The sequence below is a fragment of the Idiotropiscis lumnitzeri genome, chromosome 4 (assembly GCF_059441095.1).
Source record: "Idiotropiscis lumnitzeri isolate Australia: NSW breed Sydney's pygmy pipehorse chromosome 4, RoL_Ilum_1.0, whole genome shotgun sequence".
Taxonomy (NCBI): Eukaryota; Metazoa; Chordata; class Actinopteri; order Syngnathiformes; family Syngnathidae; genus Idiotropiscis; species Idiotropiscis lumnitzeri.
In genome coordinates, this window is record NC_142394.1 from 14,380,295 (window position 1) to 14,396,614 (window position 16,320).

The following is a 16,320-nucleotide window of genomic DNA, read 5'->3' on the forward strand; positions in this document are numbered from 1 at the left end:
GACGAAGGACCATTAGGGCCACATTGAAAAAGAGGAAATACTGAATGGCATACACTTACAATAAAGACATACTTTTTATTCAAAACTTGAAATTTAACTATTGAAAATAATATATAAAGGTGCATTGAGATACGATATATGTATATATATATATTTATTTAAATTTATTATTATTTTTTAATTATTTTATTTATTTATTTTTTCTACCAACATGCACTTAACTTAACATGTAGCTCAAAACCGTCTTGAAAGAAATGGAAATGCCTTCAATCCATTCCAGCTTCTTTAAACATGTTTTGAAGGTTTAAATTGAAGTTTTTGCCACATTTTGTGCTCCAATTCCATGGACTTTGTGTTACTCCTTTGGGTGTGCGCTCCTTGGACACGTGCGCTCAGTCCAACACAGACATACGGTGGCGTGGCGCAAGTCTCAACTCCTCAGTACACGCCTGTAATATTAATCTTTCTTGGCAGAGGTTAAACAATATCTGCCTGTGAGTATTATCTGTCTACATCTGTTGTTTCACCGTTTGTGTTTAAATATCAGTTGCTTAAAAGGTTATAATGCTATCATAAGATGCTATTTGCTAGCTCGTCGATGGCAGGTTTTCCACTTTGTGTTAGCATTAAACGAGTGGAAATTTAAGACAAAAGTGTGTTTTTGGCAGCAACATTTGTAATGTGATTGTGTTTTATTTTCATAAACTTTAAAAAAAAAAATTGCAAAAACTAGAATATTCTTGTATGACTGTTGTTTCATGTAAAATAACAACTTCATACCCATTGTATTTTTTCCTTTTCAGTCTAGCTATGCAATAGGGATTCACCCGAGTAAGCAAGAACGGCAAAACACAAATGGTGAGCAGCCCAACAACAGGAGTGTGATGAAAAGTGACGAATGTTGGAAATGTTCTGTTCATGGGGAGATGCGGTAGTCTAAGTCAAATGATTGTGCGGATCGACAAAGGCAAAGACAGCCAGTATTACCCCACACTGGAAAATAACCATCTTTCAGCACATATTCATAAAAGACTCTGTAATGGCTTCCAGAGGGATGAGGGGACCATCTCGTCAAACAGACCTTTCAGATGCCCGCGGGCTGAGCTGAGAAGAGCCAGGAGAAAAATATCAAATTGGGAAGAGAGGGAGAAAGGCAAGAAAACAGGAAGAAACACAGAAGGGGACAAGAGGGGAAGATGAGGCGATGAATAGGAAGAGAGGATGTCTTTATCGTGAGTGGAAGAGAAATGATGCCCCACTGGGGTCTATTAGGAAGCCTTTACATGAGAGAGCTTGCCAACTTGCATGTGAGGCGACACCACCCAGCGTTGGTGTGGCATGATTAGGGAGGTCCAGGAAACCACATTGCCTGTCAAATCTCACAAGCGTCACTTTGGCTTGGTTGATTTGGCCACAACAAAACAATTCAAGCCGCCACAAACTGTCACAGCATTACTGCGTTCATTACAAGCTGATGTCATAGCAGTTTGAAGCAGAATAGTACGAATTTGGTTGAATGGACAGAATTGTTGATTATTAATCTTGAAAGCAAGTGAAGCATATTGGAGTGCACAGTTTGGCTGCGACCAACAGTTGTCCCTAAATCCCGAAACTTTGAAGACATGTTTTTTCTGTATCTAGACCCCACTTGATTTCGTATGATTTGCTAACACAAGAAAGATGGTGAGGCCAGAAGTGGAAATAATTTAGTGGAGTACTTTTTTGTACATGGCATAAAATACTGAGTGTTTTTCCACAATTGTTTCGAGACCCAATTTATCGCCAACCTTTTTCAGCCCAACTCTGGCGGTGCAAAAATGGATGGTGACTGGAACTGAGATGCAAATTGGCCATTAAAACAAACAACGAAACTGAATATTTTGATTTGAATCAGAATGATTGATTTAATAATGTTGCTTCGTTGCACAGACTGAATGACATCTCCGTGTGTGCGGCATATGTATGCGGGGTTTGCGCATGTGTTGTATGAAGACAGGATGCTTGCGTAAACAACCAACCATTGTGCATAAGAATATAAACGCATTGCCGTAGTCGCTTTATGCGTTGATATTTGATGTCAGTTGTATAATGAGAGTTTAAACTTCCTTTTTGCTTCCTCTGCCATTAGCTCAGACAAGATGGCGGGCTGATTAGATGTCACGGTTCTGACTGTCACATCGCCACTTGGCTGTGACTGACTGAGCCCTTTCCATCGACTTTGCCCAACTTGCGAAAACTTTGAAGACATCCTGACATTATAAAGCGGCCCTCTGATTAATTACAACTAAATGAATATTAACGCGATCGTTCATCACTGGCGGAGCTGCGCGTGAGGTTCTGACACATCTCCGAATCGTACAACGTTATTAGGGGACACTTCACGCTGTGTTAACACCACGTCCGCACCAGCGGAGTCCCTGTTGATCAACCAGCATTTTTACACAATTTATCTGGCAGCTACATTACTATCATTTCCAATCATGCGTGCAACTGCGGCGTGTAGTTGTATCATGTTATTATGACATTCATTCGTTTAATCAAGCCTAATGCAATTTCAGCATCTGTGGCCACTTCGTTGCAGTTGTGACATTTATGTAAATATTGTGGACCATATGTTACATCACATCGAGTCTATTTGGACCTCGTTTTGAGGCAGACGGGTCCCTGCGAAAAATTGAAAATAAAAAGGCTTCCCGCAAATTCTTTACAGACGTTGACGTACACAATTAGGTCCACGTGCGGGCCAATTATGACCGACCTTTAGCTCAAGGGCATTTAGCATTTCTGCCACAGTGTCGGAGATTAGAAATGTCCCATAACGAGTGAATTTAAATTCATCAGCCTTTAAAATGGCATTGAAAGGTGCCATTTCTACTTATTAGCTTAATTGCCAGCTCATGTAAATTGGACGGATGACAGTGACGGTATCTATGTCACAGGTAGCTAGTTAGCTGCTCTCGAGCACAGCTGCCACAGCCGAGCGGCGTCATCAATTGCAAGACTTGATTCATATGTCAAAGAGCTAGCTATGAGGGCCAAATTAAGCAGCAGACAAATTAAATGAGCTTGCTCATAAATTATAGGGAAGGGGCTTGCAGGGGTGAGCCTATATATCTTTGTCGTGGTCGTCATCAATCACTTCGAGGTTGGACCTTTTAATTTCGCATCAGATGAAGAACTCCGAGTTATTCTCACCTATGCTCATTCAACCATCCCAGCTTTAATGTGTGCGGGCAACCTCTCGAGTCTCTCTAACCCTCAGCCTTGTGTCATTGGGCTGCTTCGTTTCTGATTGAAAGCTTAATTGCAGCACAGGAACTTAGTCATAATTATCAACCACTGTGCCACGGCACATTAACGTGACGTCAGCGATCCATTGTGCCATGGGGATTTATCCAATTCATCTGAAAAGTGTTATGTATTCACTAAAAAATAATGTATCTTTGCCCATCTATCCACACCAGCATCTTATAGTGACAGACATAAATGTTCTTCCACTAGTTGACAGAGAGTACAAAATTAACCTGAGTTGTGTTCTGCGGTCTAAGTCCACATTTGTTCCTCTGCCAGGGCTAAAGGGGGGCTGAAAAAAATCATTTACAAAGCTGTTTTAGTACATCAAATAAATACTGGAGGGGCTTAACTGGGGCCACACAGTTTCTGATGAAACTATAGCCACTCCCAGCCCCTCCATGCAATTTGTTTTGGGAAATCATGGTCGTTGTGTTCTCTGGGCCAAAGAGTAAAAGGAGGAAAATGACCATCTGAAAATTCGTTATTATAATTTATAAATAGACCAATCTGTCAAAACAGAACGTGACCGTTCTATTGTTCCTATAACTTGAGAAATTGATGGTTTTGTACCGCTTGAACAAGGTAATGCTTGGATATTGCTTTATTCAATCATTCCTCCGTGCCTCTCTGCAATATTAGGCATTCATTAGAGTGCAGCTTCCTCAAGTTTCAGATTTCAATAACCTTACCTAAAAATAATCACCCATGGGGCCAAAAAACATCCAGCAATAGCTGTCAGTCAGAAGTGCAATTAATAAATAAGCCTCATACATTTCACCTTCAACTGATTATCAAAAAGATTGGCATGATGGAGTCAGTGGATTATTTACAAGGTGAAGATGTCTACTATAGACTTGACCCTCATTCTCCCGCGGCTCACAACAACAACAACAATGAAATTAATGACACAAATTGGCTCTGTTGGCTGGAACCAGACACAAACATGACAGGTGAGCAAGCGGAACGTCAGCAAATAAAATCTCAGCTTTTCTTGTATTCTCTTTTTACTATAGACAATTATTATCACCACTAGATATTGCTGCAATCTGTTAGTGTGACTCCAAAGCATATTAAAGTGTCATCCAGCCCACTTTAAAGCCCATTAAGCAGTTTAGTCACTTTCGGAAACGTGCATCCGTCTGATGAAGCGTGCAGAGAGATGACCCGTTTAAATTTCCAAATAATGCACATTAGGGTGAAAATCTGAGTCAATTGTCCCAGAGAAAGCTTGGTTAACATTCAGAATAGAAAAGAATGTCATTTCATCATTAACTATAATACTGAATCATCGATGTGCACTGAGGATAATGTGAAAGCCAAAACAAATTTTGCAATATTAAATTATGTTGAAGAAAAATCTTCAAAGATTTTCTTTAGGGCTGTTTTCAGGGGGGAAATGTTAGCCTTGTGATGATAGTGCAGGTATGCTACTTAGATTGGTTGTGGTGCATTTTGAGTATTAAAAATAAAAAAAATAGAAAGGAGAGGAACAGATCGTCACAGCGTTGCATGGTATGGATGATTGTCGATAGAAAAAAATTATAATGCTCACTTAATTAAATGAAAACTGCCTTCAGCTGAGTACATCCCAGATCCCAGTTATTCTTTGACTTTGAGGAATTATTTCTCCTTGCCTTACAATATGGAATATTCAATTCCGTTCTTATTACAACGGACCATACCACATCACTGCCACAAATTTTCCAACCTTTTTTTTTTCGTCTTTATTTTATACAGGAAAGGCCCAACAACCGAGTTGTCCCCATCGTCTCCTACTGGCTCTCATCTCAAGTAGCATACAATGCATTATCGTGGCTATTTCTGTATTTTGGAGGTAAAATGGGATATTAAATAAATCACATATAAATCAGTATATTAGCCTAACTAGCGTAGGGACAAGATTTAAACCAGAACCACTCAACTGTTATGCAGAAATGATCATTTTAAATTCCTGTTTTCAAGTAGCATACCATGTACTATAGTGAGCGTTCCAACTTGTGTTCGTTTTACTTTTAACAGCCCTCAAGTAAATCCACAAAAATTTTCCAAGTAGTAAAATGTCATCCCATGGTCCTGACGAGCACCAATAACCACGGTCTTTCATTTTATGCTGACACTTTTGTTGTGTTTGTCGCCAACCTCCACACTCCACACTTTTATTTTGCTCCATATTTTGAGTAATACACACGTTTGAAAAATAAGCCTGCAATGACCAGCTTTGAACCAGGACTTTTGAAAATACATCTTTTAAAGATCAGCAAGAGTGAAAATATTCACCCTGCACTGTGCTACTTGGTCTATTGAATTATAGTAAGCTATTGTATTGTAAGATAAATGTTTTTAAATTGTCCCTCCACACACGCACGCGCACACAATATCGCGAGTATCAGGTCTGCAGCAGAATTGAATGGGTTCAATGGCCCATGGGCCACCTCGACACAAACTTTCATGGTCATTTAAGTATTGTCAGTGTAACAAACTGCAATGAGAACCTCGGGGAGATAATCAAATCAGGACATGCGCTTCTGCAAAGTATCAGGACGCAATGAAAGAATCCACAAAAAGTGAACTCACCAACTTAACAACCCATGTGTTCCTCCATGCTGTCTTAAACCACCAACAATGGCTCGCCAAAAATATGAAAGGGGAGGAGTAGATGCTTGAGGGGGTTGAAGGGTGGAGTGCGCTCCAAGCTTTTCAGGTGAACAGCTGGACTGTGGAATATTTGGCGGGGAGAGACTACGAGGCACAGCTGGCTTTTAAGAGGAAGCGATCCCCGAGAGCCTGTGGGAGGTCACAGCCTGCTAGGCCGTGAAGCGTCGCTCGGCGGGAGCGCTGCGTAAAGGCAGAAGGCCTGCGCCGCTGTGTGCAGATGTTCCCGCCGCTCTGCTGGCGGCCTCCAAAACACGCCAGCATACACAATGCACTAACAGCGCACACCGTAACATGACACACACATTCTTAAGAGAGGCTTTCTCCTCCATAGCAACAGGCACCACTTCAGCACTCTTGAGTGGCACAAACAAGAAACTGACGCCCAAATTAGCTCTCCAAGGTCTGTAACAAAATGCAGCATTAAAATGTTTTAAGCTATAACAATGTTTTTATTCATTGCCTCAGTTTTTGGAAATTATATATATATATATATATATATATACATATATATATATTTATCGCAACATGCAAACATCGCACATTGAAAAGTTAACGAGAGAGGCTGACTAATTGTTGCCTTTGTTTTTGTTCATTCTTACTGAAAACCAACATTTAAATGTACCCTGATTTTATGATTCCAAGCAGCAAAGTCACTCTGCCATTCACTTTCTCCATTATTCCATTTTCCATTGAATCTTCTGTCAATCAAATCTATCCACCATCTATTCATTTGCTGCACTGCTTATCAGGGTCGCTGAAGTCGGCTCCAGCTGACTTTGGGTGAAGGCAGACTATACCATAGAAAAAGATACAGGGGAGACGGCCAATCATTCACATTCACGCTGTCACGTGGGAATTGAATAAACGCTGCCTGCATAGTAGTCAGGTGAGTGAACCTATTTATCAGAGACCAATTCAAACCTCATTTGCTGATTCCTAGCAGCCAACCAAAATACTGTGCACTTTTGTGACTCTTGCAGCTTTACGAGTCTATCTAATATTGCATCCAATCATTTTCTACAGCGCTTGTCCTCATTAAGGTTCCCAGCCGACTTTTGGCAAATCTTGGAGTGGTTTCCAATTGCAGGACGCAATTTGACAAGCAACCGAACACGATCACATTCACAGTTATCGGCAACTTAGAGTCCTCAAGGAATCTAACTTCAAATTGGAAGGCCTGAGTGGATATTTCAACTCACAGCCTTTATATTATTATGCTGGTGTTGCTCATTATGCATGCATCACTTTGCACCACCAAATACAGTTAGACATTGTAGCACTAGACGCATGCAGGAAGTATAATGAGTGAAAACCTTCTATTTTTATTTATTTATTTTTTGCCGTGACAACACAACATTTAAGAACTCAACATTAGGGGTGCCATGAGTTTTATTTAGTGTGGTACGCATGGCAGGAGAGATGATGTCATACAGGAGCCGTGGCGGTCATCAGACGAGCGCATCAGCACTCTCTTGACAGTGACGAGAAGGGAAAAAGACATGAGTGGCAGGTCCTGAATGGGGATGGCGCTGGGCTCCGCAACCTCCTCCCCTCGGTCTGGACCGTCTGTCCAACCTTACAAACACTGCCCGGCCCAGGGTACAAATCCAGTGGACAAGCACATCTGGCGGGACGAGTTCACCGGATGACAGAAGCAATCGGCTACTTGTAATTCAGAGGGCCAACTCACGAGCCGCGTACAACGGGGCCAAAGAGGTGTACAGTAAATCGAATACGTATAGAGCGGCCCAATCAGGAACACTGTAGCTCCGTAGGTGCCGTCTGACATTGGTGATGTTGATATGATCCGCTGACCTTATTGCAAGTAAGACCGTATTTCCATAATGCTTTTTACATGAGTTGCTTATGGAGTATTCATTGTATAATCCTGTTCACAATTCTAGAATCTGTTCTGGAATTTAGTAAGAAACGGCACTGTATTGTAAAAGCTTGTAGAATCCTGAAAGTGCACTCACAATGAAGTACGGAGTTACGTATTTATTTATTCTAGAGCAGTAAAGGCAATTGAGAACAGGTTCTCTTTTTATAATGCCGACCAACAACAGATAGCTGGAGTCGAATTTCGAACCACCGACCCAACTATGCCACAGCTGCCCGCATTAAATATTATTAGCATTAAAGGTGCGGTTGAGCCTGTCACAACTGACTGGGCTTGAGGAAAGTTTGACCCCTGTACAAAAATAATTATTCACACTCACATTCTCACCTTTGGGCAATTCGATTCTTCAATTAACATAACACGCATGTTTCAGAGATGTATAGCATGGGGAGAGCATGAAAACTCCACACAGGAGAGGGTCATATTTTTCCCAATCCTCTCGGTGTGGGGAATTTCTTCCTTCTATTTATGCTTGCATGTTTAAACTGATTACGCTCCACAGATTTGGGGTTATGGAATTATTCTAACACAATGATCAAAATTGTCACGTTTGTACTTGCATGAAATGCAACTAAATTGGGCGCATAAGTATTTTATTACCATGAGTGTGAAAGGCTAATGTTATCTGATCAATCAACAAGCCGACAAATATAAATGGATTAGCGTGAGATCAACAAAAGGAGAATAGTCATCTTAGAGTCATGACAAAGCCTTCATGGAGCACTAATGTGTTTTCTTCCGGAATTCTGCCATTTTAGGGGGAAACCTTGCATCTTTTGCACCAGTTACTTGTAAAACTATCGAGCAGAAACTAGCCAAGGGCTATAATTTTTGTTTAAATATTGATAAAGCGCCGACATTTGCAGCAGATTCAATTGTGTTAACAAATGTGTTTTGTTTACAAAACTATTTCAATTGAATAATTCAGCAAAAGTAGGGAGAAGCCATTAACATTCAGTATGGGCCCTGCGCGGGCTCCACATGTCAGAGATCATGTCCTCGCCCTGACAATACATGCAAAGTGTGCGCCCACTTTTATACATTATTGAAAGCCTATTCCGAGAGGTTGCTGGAAACACAAGCGCAGGGACTGATCCTCGCCGTGTATCAAAGTGACCTGAGACTGTCCGTCCAGAAAGAAGTCGTGACTGAATTATAATGGCATATTTAGAAGCTGGGGTTGTGTGGCAATTGCATTCACTTTCAAGATCTGCATCTTTTTAAAGACCCCCCAAAAAAAAAAAAAAATGAGCGCATCAACTTGGATGAATTAATGAGGGGTGAAACTGAGGAGGCTCAAAAGGTTAAAATCTCTCAGTGCCACAAGGATGGAAGTGGCCCAATGGACTGAAACATTAGTCACCTGCCTCTTGTAGGTCATAAATCTAACAAGAACGTATTCCTTATTTGTCACTTTGAGCTGCGAGGAGGTCTGGAACATTGGCAATAACAACCTTAACCTGCAACATCCATAGCCTTTGACCACTCCGTCAGCCCCCGGGGACAAAGCTTGACTCGACACTCTGTTAGCAACGGCACGGCCGCCGCGGCTCAGACAGGAAGTGCTGGCTGGAAGGCGTGACGAGAGGAGAAGGCGACATGAGGAGTGGGGCGGAGTGGGATGGAGGGACGCCTGTTTTGGATTTAGAGCGGTGGCATGTTCACCTTGCAGCTGGCTGTGCTGCTCCACAGGTCAGACACTCCAACCAGACTCCATTAATGGCTCCACTCCACCTTGTGCCACTTAACGCTCCAGTGCATGTGCCACCGCAGGGACAACTTTACTCCAGAACACAGTAAGAAATGGAGGCCCCTCCCCCTAGAGTCCAGGAACAAAGAACCATTCTGTCAATAGACGCGGGGTGAGAGAGAAGTCACTCAGAGTTTTGTTATTATACAAAACTATTACGTCTGTGTTTTTATTTATTTATTTATTTATTTTTGCTGAGTGGAGTTCATGATCCAGATTCTGCTCATTTGCCTCAAGCACAAGTAGACGGGCACAGACATCATGGTGTTAATGTGTTTTATGGCCGGGCAGCTGCCTGGCGCACACTGTTTTATGTGCTTTATGGACCGGTGCAGCATGGCCACCTGCTTGGCAGAACACCCTCACTGCTACGCTAGGCTTTAAGTGCACGCCCCCAAACCACATAATACAACTGAGAAGTGTCTGATGCAAATAATCAAAAGCAAACTCAAACTGCTGGAGTTCAACTGGAAGTATCTAGGAACTCACACGCTGCCTATCATATTTGATTTACAGACATTTAAAAGCCAAAGAATTAAATTAATTAAAATGAAGTTGATTTTAAATTTCTCTGAAAATCTTTCTGAAAGGTATGAGGGAAAAACTGTTTCTCACCTGTATTTAAAAGCATTTACACTTGGGGCTGACTTCACATGTGTTGGCAACTTATTCCATTTGCGTGTGGCATAACAGTTAAATTCCGATTCACCACGTTTGCTTTGAAAACTGGGCTCAACTCCGAAGTAATTGACCCGAGTCTGCAGACCTCGAAGCTTTACTGGGTTTATATTTTATTTAATATTAGCATTTCCCAATGCATTCATACCAAAACCGTTTTGTGATTTTTGGACCAATATCATAATTTTAAAATCTATTTTACAGCTAACTGGCCACCTGCTAGCTGAGTGCGGTGTGGGAAAAATTGGTACATGTCGACTTTGATTCCATGAAACATTACTGTGAATATTATGATTTCTTAGCCATGTTGTTTGCTTGTCATGGTGTAAAAGTAATTGTTTTGATTCATATTGATTGTAAGAATCAAACATTCTTTTCTCGTGATATTTTTTTTTCATTTAAAAAAAATATTCTTTGAATATAAATGCACTGTGGCAGAGTATCAAGGGATTTAAGAATAGTGCACTGATGCGATGTGGCTGTGGCCATTGCTGGCCACGGTGGAGCTCCGCCCCTGACTGAAAGGCTTTGTTTTATTCAATCTTGCTCCGTTTCATTGGAAATGTTGCTTTCATCTGACTGCAACTTGTTAAAAGTATAACCAACCATGCGTGTGATGTTGGTTGAAACCTCAAGCTTGCTATGTGATGCTGCCAGTGGATCTCTTTGCCACTACCCCTCCGTGTATTGTATGTGTCGCCTCTTTGATAACTCTGTTTGAGAAGCTCCAGATGGCCCGCAGACTATCCAGCGACCCTGCATAGAGCCACTGTGACTGGGTGGGCATTCGCAGATGATCACCCCAAGGAATCACAGAAGGGAGATCGGCTTCAAGGCTGCAAAGGGAAGGGAGGAGAGTGGCACTCGACCACCTGCTCTTCAAATAAACACGTTCATGTTCGAGAAAGACACCAAGGTGGGATTTTGGAGAGGAATCAGGGTGTTATTTTTCTATTTTCCTCTCGCTCTCTCACTCTCGAGCTCACAAAACATGAACAAAATGACTCCCCGCCAGTGAATAATAAGGAAGTTCATGAAACGTGACGAATGCGATGGAGCTCGACATGAAACGCCAATGAGGGAGGCATCCTAGCGTGGCAAATGCTACGTCCTAATACCAACAGTCACCTTGTGACGGCCCAGAAGGACGCGGTGAAGATTGCGAGCATATTTAAGCGTGGCGAGGAGCGAGGCGGGGGCAAGCATTCACATGACTCACGTATAGCTGTCACGCGGCCTATGAGTCAAATTTGAGAACATGACTTGGTGAGACTCACTCGGCTGGACATGCGAACATGAACCCAATGCAAAAAATACAATACAATAAAATGTATTTAAAAAAAATAGGATGCTTTGACAATATTCATACTGTAAAATATAACAATTCAGAACCGTTCCTTGGTGTCTTAATAACAGAGCTGGGCAGTCGGTCCCGGGGGCAGAAATGTCTGGCTCTCCAGCCCGGCCGGACCTCCATTTTGGGGCGATCGGTGGGGGAGACAAATTTTAAAAAAGGGTTAAATAAACAAAGGCCTGCAGTGGGTTTTAGTCTGGCCCACGAATCGGCCCTCAGGAGTGTGATGAAACTACTCGCGAAACGGGCAAATGACATAAATTGCGCGTCAAAAGTACCACGACCAACTGTTTGAGAAAGAAGAAACGTGAGACAGCAGTTTGCGTTCAAGCATGCCTGTATTTCCTTATTCTGACATCGGGTAACCCACGCCTCCCACCTGTTACTGGGGCACACCATTATGGGAGGGAGGGGGGGGGATACCACGATCCCTATAAGACCAACAGTGCGTACTTACTTGCATTGGGCATGTTCACGGAGAACAAAGAAGAAGAAGTAGACAAATAAGACCATAATAAGGTAAGCGGATTTGAATATTAAATTAGCCAGCGAAAAATGTTTAAATAAAACTCTGCCATTAGCATCACTCCCTCGGCGGCGCCAATGCACAGAATGTATATATATATTTGTTTTTTCTTTTGTTTTTTTTGTGGGGGGGGCTTTACTGTAGAACTGCAAGCATTTTAGTCTCACTGCAATTATAATATTTTGAGGGGGTGGTCCTGTTTTATGCGAATGAGGCAAAAGTGAGACCTCGTGAAGAGGAAGTCAAGACATTTTCATTCTTGGAGGCAGGTTAACAATAATGACGACAACACTAAGCCCCAAGTCTTGGCCAGAAAGTCACTGACTAATGTACCAATAAAACATCAATGAATGAAAATGAATAACTGAAATGAAGTTTGGATATATTTAGATAACATACACAAGATTATTTAATTTAGTTGTCCTCAAAACAGACCTGTGAACATGGTCAACAAAAAGGGCATCACCTCTCCACGACCCACGGACAATTTACTTTCTGTTAAAACAGCAATGCGGGCTGACCCAACTTCTCATCTTGTTTAATAAGTTGAACATTTGTTGCAGTTTGCTGTCTGACATCAGTTTCATCTCCAATTTACTTCAGCCTCCAGTCAGTCGACTAATGCAGTAAAAAAAAAAAAAAAAAAAAAAAAAAGAAGTTCCTGCACGGCTGAGTGAGAAAGGTCTCTCAAGTGAGAAATCGGACTTCTCACTCTCGCCATTAACTTTGATGGCCATTACTTTTCTTCCTCTTGCTAGCTTGCGTTGTATTTTTGCCCCCAACATGTCAAGCATACACGTTAAGAAGCTGCTGAAAAGCAAACTGTTGGTAGAGTTGAACGCTTCAATTTTTCATGAGTATGTTTGTGTTTGTGTATTTGTATGTGTAGGGGCGTGTACATGAGTTTGTGTGGTCAAAACCCTTTTATCCTCTTCTGTCAGGAAAGAGCATTTGAGTGTTTTCTCCTTGCTTTTTTCCAGGGGGACAATCTTGGTTGAGAGCCGAGAAACTTTGAAGGAGCTTTTAAGTACTTTTGCGTGAAACCTATCCGAAAAAAGGCTCCTCCTAGACAAAAAGCTACTTTAATTCAGACATCTGAATCCAGGAGGCCACTTACTCAATTCCTGGCTTCTTTTTCTTGTTTTCAGCATCCAGCGATGCTTCTTTTATTTATTTTTCTGTGGTCTATTCTTGTGTGGTGTGCATGTGGTGCTGTAGGCAAAGCGTATAAGCTCGCTTAGTCGTAGTAGCAGAGCCATGACTCAGCTGTCCACTTTCAGGCCATGTTCTCAACAGAGCATGAAAAAGGCAATGATTATTAATGTTACTCATCTTTCTATTTTTAATGCTGATAAGAGAGACTTTTGCATAAAATGTGTTCAACATTGAACATCTGGCAAAAACAAAAACTTGTCACTCGGACGGTTGAACCGCACGACCTTGCGCACGTTTGACAGATAAAAGTCTTTGCATTCCACTCGGTTGACATTTTACCTGCAGGTTCAAATACAATTATAAAATAAGAAAAAAAAAGCCTCAGCCTATCAACTCTGCCTTCCATCTAGCTCATCCTCTCTATTTGAGTCTCCGTTCTTGCCAGCCTGACCACAATGGAGCATCAAACGTCAGAAACAGAAGCTTACTCAGTGATCTGAATCAAATGACAAGAGAAGGAAAAGGAGGAAGAAGAGTGATGAGTGTCAAGAAAGAAGCACAGCGGTAAACTGAGGCTTGAAGGGCAAGAAGCAGTTTTTTTTAATTTTTTTTTTATTGTTATTATTTTCGCATGGGTTTGACAGGTTGAAGTCTCCTCGGGGCGGCCCCTCTCCCAGCTGGGAGCAACATTTGTGGGCTGAGACAGGCTTCGCATATCCCAAGATGGCTGCTTCCTTGGAGAATATTTATCCGTCCAACAGTAAAAAACATCAACTTTTGTATCCACGAACTTATACTTGAATCATATACACAACTTTGAAAATAGCACCATTGGCTCCAAATGAAAGGTGTGTCCTAGTATGGTGATTATTAAGACAATAAATCACGCTAAATGTTGACGCTCACGTTTGGTTTTGGTCTGTGGAGCCAATAACAAATATAAAAACCAAATATAGCAGAAGTAACAAGACGGCAGATTCATTAAATAAATGCCTTCACATTCCACACTGACGGCAACCTTACGTGCAAATGTTCTTGAGGGGGTAATTTTTGGAAGAATAAAAGGCACCAATAAAAAGTCCCACAATAGGCCCAAAAATAGTTTTATGCGGGCTTTTGGTCATGAGTCATCGTTTGAGTGTGGTGGCAAAATGTTAATGGACTATTCATTGGTTGACATATCGCAGTGGAGCTGTGGTGTGTAAACATCATAAAGAAAATATGTGGCATGCAGGAAAATACCAAAAGGGAGCTTGACTAAACGGCGGCGTCTTATCTTGGAAGCACAGCGTCTCTATGCGAATATTCCCGTTATTTGACACACTTTGATGCAGACAACAACATGGAGCCGTTTATCGCACAGACACGCACACACTCACACATTTTTATAAATAAATAAATGACACATATATATATATATATATATATATATATACATATATATATACACACGTGCAGGTTTCTGTAAACGTCTTCTTGAAACATAATTATGGAGTCGCCCTGAACACACGTATCGTGGCATTTAAGTGCTGCTGCAGACGGAATTAGCAACATTGCTTTGTCTCATCTCCATAATGTTTGAATGCTCAAGTTAGTTGGAAGAAAAAAAAAGGAAATATAATTGTGTTGTGCAAGTGATCTGTCAGAGGGTGCATTAGACTCGCATTGGTGAGAAGAAGGAGAGAGCATGTGTGGGCCCGGATTATCTGTCAGTTTTGTGACAGGGCCACTTATAGGCCTACCTGCAGCTCGAAAATGTGAAAAGAGAATAAAACAAATGTGTGCTATATCCACACGAGTGCATCCCTAGTCTCATTAGACAAGCGCGTCTTGGTTTTGGTATCGCTCACCTGGCTCGGTGCAAAACGCAGCAACGTCCCGACCCCATGAAGGCATCATTGGCGGGCGCAATCTACACTGACTCACCTGGCAAGTCAAGAAAACGTCGAGGAAGTCCTTTATAGCTACAAAGCAACTTCCTTGTAAGGAACTAGGTTGGCCTCCTTTGGCGTGTTTACTCTCAGCCAAGTACAAATTAACCTCACAAGATCAACAATGAGTCTAATTAGGTAGGTGTAGCGCGCCTCACTTCTCTAAACAGATTGCAGCTTGTTGGGAGATGAAGCTCCATATGTTTGATGAATGCACGGATCGGAGGAAGTAGAAGAGCTGCATCAAAAAGTCTGCCTTTAGAAAAAAATAATAATGTTAAGATTTCAAGGACATCGGCGGATAGATATTTGTTATTGGGTTAATTTATTCTAAAACAAAATCTAAAACAACAACACTTGTTCACCCATGCTTCAATTCTTCACAGCCGTGGTTGAGTCCTCAAACAGTCGATCGACAGGAAGTGGTTCCTAAGATGCTGGTGTTCTGGGGCTGCCAAACAAAAACACCAACTGGAGCTGAACACCCTCAAGACTGCAGAGATGATCGTTGACTTCAGGAAACATCCTTTGCCTCAACTGCACCCCAACGCTTTCCAATTGTCGAGTGTCAAGCATGGACCTTCAAGTTTCTGGGATTAACTGGACCTGAACCTGAAAACGGCCCGGCAGAGGATGAACTTCCTTCGGCTGCTAAGGGACCTGGCCTGGATGGCCATTGCCAATAGTTGGGTCAGGTTTCCAACATGGGACTTAAAGGGACACTTGGATGAGACTTATACAAGGTTTGTATGTAAAAAGAACAGCAGTACTAAAATGCCCGCCCCTAAAAGACTCTGTAGTGATTTAAGATTTTCTTTTTGTGAAGAGGTTTACAGAAAATTGGCACTCAGCTTGTTATGTTTTTCTGGTCTCAAGAGTCTATGTCAACCCTTCGCTCCCTAGATAAAAGTTGGCTAATAGCACCAATTAGCTTCAGGCCGTTAAAACAAAAGGCGTTAGCACAACAAAATTAGCGACTTGGATTTAAGTCAAAAAGATCTTGCTACCCACTCGTGAAGACTTTTACAACTAATACAAGGGCAGACAAAACTCTCTTGGACGTGCCACATCCTGGTC